The sequence below is a fragment of the Neofelis nebulosa genome, chromosome 8 (assembly GCF_028018385.1).
Source record: "Neofelis nebulosa isolate mNeoNeb1 chromosome 8, mNeoNeb1.pri, whole genome shotgun sequence".
In the NCBI taxonomy this organism is placed as follows: Eukaryota; Metazoa; Chordata; class Mammalia; order Carnivora; family Felidae; genus Neofelis; species Neofelis nebulosa.
This window is the reverse complement of record NC_080789.1, coordinates 6,248,147-6,260,304: the sequence shown is the minus strand read 5'-3', so window position 1 is coordinate 6,260,304 and position 12,158 is coordinate 6,248,147. Positions and strand designations below refer to the sequence as shown.

Genomic DNA, 12,158 nt, shown 5'->3' with positions numbered 1-12,158 from the left:
TTGCCTAGGCAACAGCTAACCTAGGCCCGTTTAGGCATCTGTGGAAACCAGGGCAAAGTACAGTTTCCATACTTGTGATACAAACACAGACTGCTAAGCACAGAGCAAAGCATGACTCTAAAACTGGGGTGGATTGGGGCGCCTGGGTGGCTCAGTCGGTGAAGCGTCCAGCTTCGGCTCAGCTCATGATCTCATAGTTCCTGAGTTCGAGCCCCACGTCGGGCTCTGTGCTGACAACTCGGAGCCCGGAGCCTGCTTCGGATTCTGTGTCTCCCCCTGTCTCTGCCCCTCCCCTGTTCGTGCTCTGTCTCTCAAAAACAAATAAACATTAAAGATAAAATAAAATAAAATAAATAAAATTAAAAAATAAAATAAAATAAATTAAAATAAATTAAATTAAATTAAAATTAAATGAAAACAAAATTGGGGTTTATTGACAGAATACACATGAGTGGGGAGGGGAAGCAGGAATGGAGGTGGCACCCAGCTGAGCGGACCCAGAGAAGCCAGTCCTGCACTGTTGGCAGCGAGAACCCACTGGTGCCTGGGAGACAACACTCTCCTTATGCTTCTGTGGTGTTTGCGATGATTTCCTCTTACTTCCACCTTAGCTCATACTAATGTCTCTCATTCTGTTCTGTTGTGGACGTCAGCCTTTCTTAGCCAGGATAAGAAGAACTAAGAAAAGAGTTTTTGTCCTGGGGAGGACAGAGGACTCAAGGGGAAGCAGGCCCTGCCCACCCCGGAGATGGGAGGCCACGAAGGAGGCACAGCAGGAATCCAAGGGAGGGGCTCCAGGAGGGGGAGAGCGGAGGCCCTGAGGCCCAGCACCGCTCCCCACCAGAGCCCCTCCTAGTTCCTGATAAGCAGGTCTTTTGCAGACCCTGGAAAACGAGCCACCAGGAAAACAGGACTCCACTCAGTCTGTGGGAGGATACCTAAGGGACTGTGGAAGATGAAAAAGCCAGCCATCCCTCGGGGAAGGGACACGGTGAGGGACAGCGAAGGACACAACAACTTCCGAACAGGAAAAAAAAAAAAAAAAGAAACAAAAACCAAGGAGAGCAAGCACAACACTATAAACCTCCCAGTATGTTCTCTGAGATGTTGGACTCTAACCATTCACGGGGCCAGGAACATCTCTGAGAGCTGCCTCTAGAAGCTACACAAGGCAAAATCTGCAGGATCACTTGATCCCCAGGCTGTCCTGACATCCCAGTGACACTGGCGGGGACGACCTGGCACAGCAGAGCCCTTCCCGATACGCACACTGTCAGAGAACGAAGAGATGTGGTGGCCCAGAGCGGCAGGACCGCTGTGCTGACGGAGGAATGCAGCCACAAACATCTACCACCTTGGGGACGTAGAACATTAGCTCGGGTGATTGATAAAGTAGCAAAGCCTTTTTCAAAGACTGTTTCCTGCTAATTCGAGTAGAACGATAGCCAGAAACCTAGAAAGGAAACGTGACTCATTTGAGAAAACCTCTCGAAAGTTTCCTAATCTCACAGACCCTTGCAAGTTCCAGAGGCCAAGGCATCTTAAAGAGAGAGAATCCCGGGGCGCCTGGGTGGCGCAGTCGGTTGAGCGTCCGACTTCAGCCAGGTCACGATCTCGCGGTCCGTGAGTTCGAGCCCCGCGTCGGGCTCTGGGCTGACGGCTCGGAGCCTGGAGCCTGTTTCCGATTCTGTGTCTCCCTCTCTCTCTGCCCCTCCCCCGTTCATGCTCTGTCTCTCTCTGTCCCAAAAATAAATAAAAAACGTTGAAAAAAAAAAAATTAAAAAAAAGAGAGAGAATCCCTCGATGCTTTCACCCATAAGTATCAGGAAAACAAGCCCACAAGCGACAGAGAAGGCTTTCACAACACTCTAAGACGTTCATACCCTTTAATCTGGGACTTCTATTCCTGAGAATTTATTCCCAGGAACTGAACACACAAATGGAGAAAGAAAAATGAAACTGTAAATTACAAATTCATCTACAATAGCCAAAAAAGTTGGAAATTACCTAAAATGGCCAGCATTACGGAAATGGTTTAATCTCATTACATTCACAAGATTATAAAATCATTACAGGTCTTGTTAAAGACGACGGTAAAACCCTGGAAAACATCAGATAAAATATTTCAGCGGATCTGAATAATGCATTCCTACCAGCGAAGATTAATGAAAAAAGAGGCACATGCGGTTGGTGCCTGCCATTTACAACCCTGTTTACAACCTGAATGACCTTGGACTAGGCACACGGTCTCACTCCTGCAGTGTCCTTGCATTCAGACTGGTGACGTCAGAGGTCGGACAGAGGCAATGCACCTCCCTGGCCTCCCCTGAAGCCTGAAACAAAGCAGGCAGCTAGCAGGTGGCAACTACTCCTAAGATAAACTGAAAACCCCTATGCATGCGGAACGTAAAACACAGAAAGAGTTCTTTATTCAGGAAACTCAATTTTCTGGGACGCCTGGGTGGCTCAGTCAGTTAAGCGTCTGACACTTGCTTTCGGCTCAGGTCATGATCTCGCAGTTCAAGAGTTCGAGCCCCACGTCAGGCTCTGTGCCACCAGCACAAGATTCTTTCTCTCCCTCCCTCTCTGCCCCTTCCCTGCTAGTGCACGCTCTCTCAAAATAAATAAATGAACATTAAAAAAAAAAAAAAAAAGAAAAAGAAAAACCTCTGCACCTTCAGTATTTAAAAGAAAAAGACAAGAATGGGGTTTGGTAAAAGCCTTTTAACGATTATCACCAGCATACAAGCAAACATCTGCTCTAATTTACCTCGACAACGGATCTTCATTTGATATCACAATGGCGACAAAATGTGAGTATCTTTCACAATTTTACATAGTGCCAAATGAGTGCTTTACAGAAATGTAATTTCTCCTTCAACTCGCTGTTTTTAAACAATATATGACACTTTTCAAAATACAGCCAGTGGGAGGTGAGGCAAGGGTACGCCTAAGCCGGGAGCTCTGGAATCCCCAGGCATGCTGTCCCCCCTCCCCCCCAGCACCACACACACACACACACACACACACACACACACACACACACACACACACCAGTCAGGAGCTGGACAGTGGCAGCGGACAGGTGGATGATGGACAGGCCGTGACCACACACCTAGCAGCTGGGCTACTGAAAAGCCTCTCCCTTTTCTGCCCTTATCTCCCTGCTATATAAATTACAAACTTCCAGATTATCTTACCCAAGTTAGTGGCAGGCATAGATCCTATCTTAAAACAAAAGACCACATGACTCACCTCTTTTCTGTTTCTGAGAGGTGGGGAAGGAGCACTAGCATATAATGCTTATTTTCATAGGAGAGTGGCTGACCCAGAATCTACTTATTCAAGGCAGCAGATGAGTGAGAAGAGTGTGGCTTCAGAGTCAAGCTGAGGGTCAGCTCTGACGGTGAGCCTGTGAAGGTCACTCCATCTCTCAGAACTCTGATCTACTTACGTGGAAGTGGAGTTAACGCTCTCTCGTTGCAAGAATCAAGGGAGCAGGAATGTAACGCTTCTTGTATGGTCCCTCGGGAACCCCAGAACCCAGAGGCCTGTCCCAGGTGGTGGCCTCCACCCTCGACCGACCCCCACTGTCGTGGGCCTCCTCGCTGGTACCTGCCCAGACTCCTGAGCTGAGGATGCGTTTACTGGCACTGGACGTCTGTCCCAACTGCTCCCTGGATTGAAACACCGTCACATCCAAGCTAAACGGCACCCGGGCAGGCCAGCTCCAGCCTCCAACAACCAGTCAGCTATAAAAACCCACTAATAGCGGGCCTGGAGGTCCGTGCGGGGGGCACAGCCGGCTCTGTGGTTCCTCTTGAAGACCACAACTCACAGACTTGGCACGCTCGGTTGGCGACAACATAATTGGGCACAACGGAACACAAATTGTAGTTTCAAATACGAGAATGTTCACAAAGCATGGTTTAGGCACCGCTTTATAATAAAATTTCATTCGGTTGAATAGGAAACGTCACAACACTGGACGCAGTCCGTTCTGTGAAGGCCGCCTGCAGGCCCCGGCACAGGCCCCACACCGAGGCTCCCAGGGAAGCCCGGCTCAGGGCGGAGGCCCGGTCGGGGTCCTGGCCGGCTGGCCTCAGCCAAACCACCGGCCCCCCAGGCCTCCCTCTTTTCCTCCTCCAAACAATGAAGAGTGAGGCCAACCAATAAGGCTGCTCTGGAAACAAAACGAGAGCTCTAGGAAAGTTCTGGTAAACTGCAGATGCCTGCACAACCAGGCTGTTTTTTATATATTGTCATTATAAAATCAAGTTCCTGCACAAATACTAATTCTAAAAGGAGAAGGGTCATGGTGCAGTTTGGGACACAAGGAGAAACCGTCCATGATTCTACAGCCCTAACTACCATCGCTGCACGTATTCTAACACTTCCCCCATGGGACGAGTGTCCGTGTACCTTCGCAACTGGCTTTCTCAAGTCGTGGTATTTTTCGTCACCTCAGTGACAGCCATCATCACCCTCACACATGCGCCTTCGAATCTGAGAGTCACTAAATCATAGCATCGGCCCGTCATCTCAGACTCAGGCTCTCCACCACCTAGAACATTCAACTCAGGCACAGAATCTCGCCCTCCCAGAAGGAGCAAGGCTTCGGGAGAGGCTGGACCGCCCTCCGGCCTGCGCCCCAACAGGAAGGGCAGATTCAGACAGAAGCAGAGAGGCGGCAAGGAGACAGGAGCCAGGCCTTGCAAGTGCCAGGGCGGGCGGCACTCCATGCATGGCCAGAGGCCCTGCCCCCATCGACAACCCGACATCGTCCCTATGACCCGGGTCACCAAGGAAAGGTCCAAATATACCAAACAGACTTTCACTGGGGAAAGAAAACAGTGGAGGAGGATCTGCAATACAATTGGATAACATAACATCAAATTAGGCATTTTATAGGCACACTTGCTTACTCAGCAAATTCACTTAAGTAGACCTTGGACTCTGAGCTCGACCAAAGTTACTGAGCCCGCACCGTGGAGCTGGCACAGGTGCTGAGCTCTCGGGGCCACACTGCCCTCCCTAGGTCATGTGAGGAGGGGGCCGTCAGCGGCCCAGTTCTGAAGATGTTGAAGCATGTGGCCAAGGACACGGTTACCTAGGGGTAGAGCTGAACTCAAACCGGGACTGTGCGACTCTGAAACCGTGTTACCTCCTATAGCTTAGTGCAATATGACCTTCCTGCAGGAACCAGAGGTGAAAGTTACCTACTGACTGCATGGATTGGTGAGCAAAAACCACAGGGAAAAGGCAGAACCCAGGCAGCCACTGCATTACCAACCAAAACCGGAAGCAACACGATAAGCAAAGAGACTGAGGCAAGTCGGTTGCCAATCCCACTCTGGAAGCCCCTGTCGTTAGAGAGTGCAGCCACCGCTTCCTAGAAACCTGGATGGCAATCTCTGAGCCTCCAGGGGACAGCGGTGACCTTGGTGAAAATGAGCTACCTAACCACCCGTCCCCATCTGCATCCCAGGCTTCTCAACTGACGTTTCCTTTCTGTGCAGAGCTTCAACCTGCTGTGTCTGCTGCCCGGAAACAGCTCCCCACTGAACTCCCGTCCTCCAGGAAGAGGTCCAAAACCCGAGCCAGCGTGCCGGGCAGGTTACACAACCTGAAGCCTGCCCACCCAGCCTTCCCTCCCTCCACCTGAAGGGGCTCCTCTCACCCCAAGCCACTCACACTCCCACATTCTCGACAGCACCGTGCCTCCCCGACTGGGATTCTCCTTCCAGGCATCGTCCCCTGGAAAGCACCTGTGGATCTGGAAAACCCCTCCAAAGTCACCTCCCTGAAGGTCAGCTCTCTGCAGTGTTCTGAGGGCAGTCAGACCCTCCCACCTCTGTCCCCTCTACTTTGTACATGCTCCTATCTGCTACTGTCCTGGTGAAACGTGATTGCTTCCAGGTCAGCCTCCTTAACTGAGCTGCCTCTGCAGAATGTGACAGTCACCTTCATCTTGGGATCCCAGAGCTGTGGGTGGAGCCAGGCACACTGGACACTCAGGAGCCAGGATGCTCCCAGCTTCGACCCCCCCCCATTGCCCACTTCCCCACACCCACAAACATCTCTCCAAACGCTCTCGGCCCCAGGGAGTGAAATTAAAATAAAAAGCAGGCACTTGGACACGGCAGTCTAATGGAGCTGACAACCACTCTTATCGATATTTAAATCACAGAGAGCAGGCCACTGGAAGAGAAGCGCCAACCTACAGATGCAAGCTTCCTGGTCAGAGGAAGGGCTTGTAAATACCAGCAGAGCTAATGAAGGAGCCATTATGGCAGGTCACGTTTAACTGGACACCATCCCTGCAAGGGGGCGGGCAGCCTGGGGCCTCATCATGGGCCTTGCCCTCCGACAGCCTCATTTCCTGACCAGGCTGCTACTTCTGGGGACTTCCAACTGCTTAATGCTCAGAATTCACTGCTGCCTGTAGCCTCCACCAATTCCTCTCTCTGGGGAGCAATTCATTTAAGGAAGCCGACACATGGCATGAGGCTTTCTGTTCAGCGCCAGGGAGAAGGTGCATATCTGCCTCGCCCTTGTAGGTTTCCCAAAGAAGTGCATGGTGAAATGAACAAATAAGGAGCAAATACCTTCTTCCACCTCTGGACGATGAATAAGAGTCTCAGGTGCAACCTAACAAGAAGACAGGACCACACGCACATACTCACACCACGTTTGAGGGATACCTACTGTATGCCATCCTACACCTCCATCTGAGCATTCAAAACATCTTCACTGCGACGATTCTTTCCATCAGTAATAAACCACCTAACATCCGTGAGTCTTTAAAATTCAGTGTTCTTTTGCATACATGAGCTGAGACTCTGTGCTCTGTTAATAAACTGAAAAAAATCAGTCCCTAAAATATTCAGGCTCTGGCCAGAAGGCCACAAGAAGCCACTGTTGGAAAGTCATGGTCATTGGCACAATCCCCACCCAACCCTCAAACCCACCCAGGAGCTCTGGGCCCAGGGAGGGGCCTCACAGGCTGCAGGGGACATCTCATCTGAAGTACATATTTGGATGGACAAGTCAAACATTTGGAGTTCTGACTTAACACTGACTTCACACGTTTTTCAAGTGCTAAGCAACTGAGAGGTAATCATTTCAATGTACCCTTTAATCAATAAACATTAAACGAGTCTGCTCAAAACACCTAAGTCCTACAAACGTGTCCCTATGAAAATATGACAAGAAAAACATAACAAAAACAAAATAATCCTTTTGACAGTCAGGCAGAAAGGTGTTCAGTGATCCAAATTCCGACAAAAAAAAAAACAGCCCTTTCAGCAGATGAGCAAATAGTTTCCTCTGTAAGTGACACATCCTGGGATATTTACACTGCCAAACATAACTGGTAATGACAACCACCAAGGAAGCAAAACCTAATGGAAAAACCCCAAGCTGGCAACCAGGTGCCCCAGTTCTGGTCCCAGGACAAGCCTCTGGCTGTGTGATCCTACCAAAGGAATAGCCAGCCCCCGTATGCCTCTCTTCATCATGAAAAGGACTATCCATCACCACCCAAACCACTCAGAAACATTTTAAGGACCCAAAAGAAAAAAAAAAAAAAAAGAGAGGTGAAAATGCTTTGGAATGTGTCCTCTATAAATACAAGTCATTGTTATTATTAGCTCAAAGATGACCGAGAAAATAGGATTACAGAGTATCAGCAGTGAAGGGGGTTAGAGATGGGGTGATCCCAGAGACCTCAATCTGGCCCAGCCCTCTGAAGCTGTGTGCTTTCTGGGAAGGAGTGCCCAGTTTTTATTAAATTCTCAAAAGGTGAAGAACCTCTCAGGCCTTCACCTTACAAATATAAAACCTGAGGGGCGCCTGGGTGGCTCAGTCGCCTAAGTGTCCAACTACAGCTCAGGTCATGATCTCACAGTCCATGAGTTTGAGCCCCACATCAGACTCTGTGCTGACAGCTTAGAGCCTGGAGCCTGCTTCAGATTCTGTGTCTCCCCCTCTCTCTGCCCCTCCCATGCTCATGCTCTGTCTCTCCATAATAAATAAACATTAAAAAAAATTTTTTTAGAGAAACACATAAACGTATGTCCAATATATCTCAATTAAAAACTAAAGATTTGGGGGCAACTGGCTGGCTCAGTTGGTGGAGCATGTGATTCTTGCCCTCAGGGTTGTGAGTTTGAGTCCCACGCTGGGTGTAGAGATTACTTAAAAAAAAAAAAAAAAAAAAAAAAACTTTAAAAAAACAGAACAAAACAGGGGCTCCTGGGTGGCTCAGTCAGTTGAGACTCTGACTCTTGCTTTCAGCTCAGGTCATGAACCCAGGGTCATGGGATCCAGCCCCATGTTGGGCTCCACAATAAGTGTGGAGCTTTCTTAAGATTCTCTCTCTCTCTCTCTCTCTCTCTCTCTCTCTCTCTCTCTCTCTCTCTCTCCCCCCCTCCGCCCCTCTCCCCTGCTCATGCTCTCTCTCTAAAATAGAATAAAAATAAATAAGAATTAAAAAACAAAATATTTTATTCTAGGAATTTAAAAAATACATGGTGTTCTGTTAAGCAAACAGATTAACGTGCAGAATGAATAAATTGTTATTCTGGGAATAAACGGAAGCCAACACATAACTAAAAAAAGGACATCTCTGTTGTTGTTTTATGTGTGTTTTTAATCAAACTACCAACGTGTGTGCTCCCAGATGGCCGCTGTTCTTTAAAGAGTTACCTCTGGAACTACACACACGTCAAGAACATTGCATGGCACAGAATACCTCTGAGTATACATGGAGAATTCTTTTAAGACTGTCTGCAGTCAGCAGACAGAACATAATCATCGCAATACCAAACGTCTGGAGGAATTCCTACACAGCCGCCCCGGGGACCACCACTGGGACCCATCAGGAGTCAGGTTTCAGGCACCAAGATACTTTCAGGTTTGTGAAGGATCACCGCCAGGGCCGTAAAGGTCGGTCTCTACCTGCGGAATGCACACTGACTTCCTAACTGAGGCACTGCCACCCTGCCTTCAGGTACGCCAACTGCAGTTCCAAACAATCTAATTGGAAAAAAACTGAGCCAGCACCACGGCTCACATGAATGTGGTCATTACCCCCATAATCTACGGGGAGGCCTCCGTACAGCGACCATGACAATCTGATGGCAGATAAGGCAGGCACGAGTCAGCGCAGAGGTTCCACTGAGTGTGGCCTAAGAGCACTGGGTAACAGCTACCCCATCTCTAAACGCAAGGCACCATTACTATTAATTAAGGCGTCTGTGGAATCTTTTTGATATTCCTTAACATCCCAGAATCAACCGATGACCCGGTCAGAAGCAGGAAGCCTGAGCATCGTGTCCTTAAGTCGGTCAACGCAATTTTCAAGTGAATATAGAGAAGAAAATGAAAAGGACAAATGCCCCTCAGCTCCCACCCCAGAAATGGCCTGGCTATCGGAGATCTGGATTGGGCATCAAGGACAAGGGAAAGACAACCTTATCTCCCAGGAGCAGGCGGTGCCGGGAACCCACACACTTTTTCACAGATGCATACTTTTAGGTAATTTAAATATTACAACCTCTCATACACCTGTGACTGAAAGTAATAAAGTCCCAACTCCCAAACACCATGAGCTGAACGTGCCACTTCCGTTCAAATGAGTTTTTAATTCCTCTCCGAAACCTGAATAAAGAGTACAGGCCGAATCACCCTTCTGCTCTTCCCTGTTACGTTACTTTCCCAAGTAATCAATATCACCGGCCCAACAGCCAGCTTCTTTAAAGCCTGAAGACAATTGTCAAAAGAAAATCACACACCACAGAAAAGTTTTTGATGTGGTGGCCTCACATCTCAAGTAGCATAACCTCACCAAGGAGAATGCCGAGCTCCAGAAGAAAGTTTAGATGCACGCAGATGAGTTTCCCACATGAATCAAGAGAAACCCCAGTTGCCCTGGCTCCTATTCAATTGCCTGTACGTGGAAGCTTCAAGCAGGCTTGCGAATCAAGTCCAATAAGAACATCTGGGGGCAAGAACGGGAGGGCTGGCATTCACCAGCGCCCACCTGGTTGGTTTCCTTGCCCTGGGCTCCAACCTGGCAATCCCGGGAGGGTTAAAACAGAACTTCAGCCTAAAACTGCAGAGGAGGGAAGGAAGCTATGAGCTCACCGTCAGCAACTCAGGTTTGAATTCTTTTAGCTGTTCTCTTGATTTTCATCAGCACAGCCAGGGAGTGTTTGGTAAACAGTGTAATGAGTAGCCGTGGAGATTCTGGGCAGCCTACCCTCCTCAACCACAAAAACACAGGACAGTTGCAGTAGAGGAGGGAAGACCCGGGAACGGTTACACACACCCCACCTCCAAGGACACCTTCCCCTGGGCACCCAACTGGAGGGCAGCATCCTCAAAGACAGCAGCTGCGTGGGTCTCAAGGAGGCAGCACAGTTTGCCCTCCCGACCAGCTCCATCCGAAAAGCAAAATCCCCCGCCACCCCCCCACCCCCCACCCCCCCACCCCCCTACCCCCGCCTCCAGTGGAGCCAAAACCCAACGAACCACTGAAATTAAGGGGCAGAAACTGCTACCTCTCCAATCCGGGACCCCTCTCCAATTCCGATGCCCGGGCAGGCTCGGAAACCCCAGAAGAGAGAACGTGTTCACGTTTCTAAGAACCACTGACAGTCTGGGAAAACTCCGAGGGTGGAACGGGGGCCAAGAGCTCCAGCCTCTCCTGCCTGTCCCCCCTGCCCCAGGACCTGCTCGCCAGGAAGGCCTCGCCGCCCTCACCCCCGTGGAGCCAGGAGAGACACGGAGAGGGTGGGAAGGAAGGAAATAGAGGGCAGTCCTCAAAGGGCCCCCAAATAAGCTCATCCGCGTTGGTGTCCCGCCTGCCCTCCAACTGGCGCCTACCAGCCACCCCGCTCCTCCCCCGCAGCCGCCCTCGCCCCCCACGAGTCCCCCACTGAACCTCCGCGCCCCTCGGCCGGGCGGCTTCCCCGGAGCGCGCCCGCCGCTCCTCCCCGAGTGTCTGCGGAGCGCCCACCTGCCCCCTCGGCAGCAGCCTCCAACCCCGCCGGCCCCGCCGCGGCGCTGCCCTCCCCAGCGACCCCCACCCGAGAACCTTCCAGCTCGCGCTTCGGCGCCCGCCGCCCCCGAACACGCCCCCTCCCACGGAGACAGGAAGTCCGCGCGCCGGCCGCGCGGCCGCACAGGCTTCCCCCCGGCCGAGCAGCGCGGGCCCGGCCGCCCACCGACGCCCCCGTGGCTGCCCGCGGCGCCCCAACCGTCGCGGCGCGCCCCTCACCTCGGCCGCCGCTCTTCTCCCGACTCGCCGCTCACCCCGCTCCCACCGCGACGGCGTCTCCGGCTCCGGCTCCCGCCCTCGCTCCGGCCGCGCTCCTCAGCCCAGCCCTGCCCTGCCCCGCCGCGGCCGCCGCTGCCGCCGCTGCCGCCGGCCAGGAGCGCACCGCCCCCGACGCGCCCGCCGTGCTCGCCCCATTGGCTGCTGAGCGCCTGGCCCCGCCCCACGGCCCCTTCCACATCTCGGATTGGACCAGGGAGCCGGGAGGCGGCACGCCCCCTGGCGCCCAAAAGGACCTCCTCTGGGCACCATTGGCGGCGTCTCCTGTCAATCAAAGGGGAGTGCCTACTTAACCAACCGATAGGGTGCCGGGGGTCACTGTCCCGGGGTCGCTCCCAGGCGGTGCTTCGCCGCGCTCACGTCCTGGGGCCAGAGTCCTGAGGCTTTGCTGGCACCCAGGCGTGGGGAGCGCCGTGGGGCAGCGCCTCACCCTACTGGGAATTCAGGGAAGTAGTCGTTCTGAAAGTTTCCTCTCCTAGGGCGCTCGGCGAAGCCAAAGTCAACAGGGCTTCCTCCGATTCCCGCCACAAGAGTACATTCCTCTTGAGCCGCTTAATTTAAGCCCTGGGAGGAGTGGTGGTGGTGGAGGGGTGTGTGTGTGGACAGAGCCGCCAGGGAGGGCATATGGATGGCCCACACAATGGAGCGCTTTATTTCTGGTTCTTACCTGACCTTGCTTGATGGGAGTATTAGCCCCATTCTGCAGACAGAAATAACAACAAGTACAAAATTACCAACATTCGCTGACCACTTTCCAACCATTGCTTCCGAGGATCCTGGTAGAGAGGATGATCCGAGTATGCCCAAGGGAGGGTTT

The 12,158-nt window shown here is 51.7% G+C and overlaps 1 protein-coding gene across 1 annotated transcript in view; it reads right to left on the bottom strand.

Annotated features, from left to right (window-relative positions):
- The window catches only part of PACSIN2 (protein kinase C and casein kinase substrate in neurons 2), a 136,130-nt gene extending 124,702 nt beyond the window's left edge, over window positions 1–11,428 (bottom strand). The window contains exon 1 of the mRNA XM_058741114.1: window positions 11,285–11,428. The gene's annotated coding sequence lies outside the window, so the exon portion shown is untranslated. The remainder of the gene's footprint in view (window positions 1–11,284) is intronic.
- Window positions 11,429–12,158: the final 730 nt, after the last annotated feature.